The sequence below is a fragment of the Arachis hypogaea genome, chromosome 16, assembly GCF_003086295.3.
Source record: "Arachis hypogaea cultivar Tifrunner chromosome 16, arahy.Tifrunner.gnm2.J5K5, whole genome shotgun sequence".
Classification (NCBI taxonomy): domain Eukaryota; kingdom Viridiplantae; phylum Streptophyta; class Magnoliopsida; order Fabales; family Fabaceae; genus Arachis; species Arachis hypogaea.
In genome coordinates this window covers 120,383,294-120,384,928 of record NC_092051.1, presented here as the reverse complement: position 1 = coordinate 120,384,928, position 1,635 = coordinate 120,383,294, and positions in this window count along the sequence as shown.

The following is a 1,635-nucleotide window of genomic DNA, read 5'->3' as shown; positions in this document are numbered from 1 at the left end:
ATTTTAAATGAAGTTTTGAGAATCTTCCTTGGTTAGTGGAAACCTGTCCGTTTGTAACGCACCACTTGTTTTCTTACCAATTTATAAGTAAAATTTTACCTCGAAATTTCTTTTCTAAAGAGAGTTTAACTTCCTCTTTTGTCCCCGCTATAAATGTTATACACGCTTGTTTGAATATGGGTTTTGGGAATTTTTGAACAAGCATTTGATTTCTCTTCCGAGTTTTATCAATTACTTTTGGTTAAGTTGTGCATGTAATTATCTTTCTAAAATATTTGAGGAAATATTTTAGCTCTTAGCGAAACTTGTGTGCATTTTTTTTTTAAACTTTACATGATTTACTTCAACATGAAATTGTATTGAAGTAAAGCCACGATTATTCTTTTGTTACTCTCTTGAAGGATGTTGATACTTAACCTTTCTTTTAGACTGCGAAGTAGTTTTTCCGCAAGTTTTGGTTCCTTTATGAACAATGTATTCGGAAGTACTTTTAATCGTGCTCTTGAGTTCTGTGAGCTTTGTCTTGGGTTTGAAATATTCTCTTCTGTAAACCTCATGCTTCCTCGACTCAGCTTGAGTTTGTTTCAAACCGATACGCTGGTTTTCTTCTTATTGATCCTATTGAACTTCTTTGATCTAAGGGTTATCTTTGAAGTTGTCAATTGAATCGTGTCTAGCAAACTTCATTGCTTGAACATCCTTGTTTATCTGGAATTGGATATATTCTTTCAAATCTATGAGTATTGTCTTTGACATTTGTCTCTCCTTTCTAAGATCTCGTATTCTTCTGAGTAGACTCGAGAATTGTTTTGATATCACGTGCGACTTGTAGATGTAGTAACGCGATGCGTTAGTTCTTTAAGACGTGATATGTGTATACGGAAGTTGAAGCGGTAGGTGTGCAACGTATGAGTTGTGGGCGTTTTGTTCCTTGCGAACAGGTTTGTGATTGTCAGACTTGTGATCGAGTATGGAATTGTAAAGTGGTTGATGGAGTTGGGAAGTTGAAACCTTGAGGTTGATATAAGATTAGTGTGCGGATATTGAGCACATCGTTTTAACTCCATCCTGTTTTATAGCCTTTGATGCCTTGCCCTACTATCACATGATTGACCCATGTTATCTTTTGCATTGAGCCTACCTTGTAACGTTTGCTTTACAATCACACTCCTGCCTTTGTATCTTTATGCATACGACCATCCAAGTATTTGAAAACCGTATATATGTTTATATGTTGAGATATTTTTGCTTCTTCCTTAAATGTGTTCAAGGGTGAACTGTTATGAGAAATTCGTTCGTTTTGCATCAATTTTCGAGGGCGAAAATTTTTTATAAGGTGGATAGGATGTAAGACCCAGAACTTTTGAAAAAGGGCTATTATTAGCTAATTTCAAATTCAGTACTTCCACAGCTTTAATTTCAGAAATTTCTTTATTAAAGAAATTTAGAGCAAGTTTTGATTAATTGAATTTGAAATAATTATGATTTATTATCCAATCTTATAATTATTGGGTTATTTCCTATATTTGCATTATAAAGTTGATAGTTATGAAATAATAAGGATTTTATATGATATTGACTAAATAATCAATATTTTAATATATTGATATTGCTATTTTGGAAAATAGAGAAATT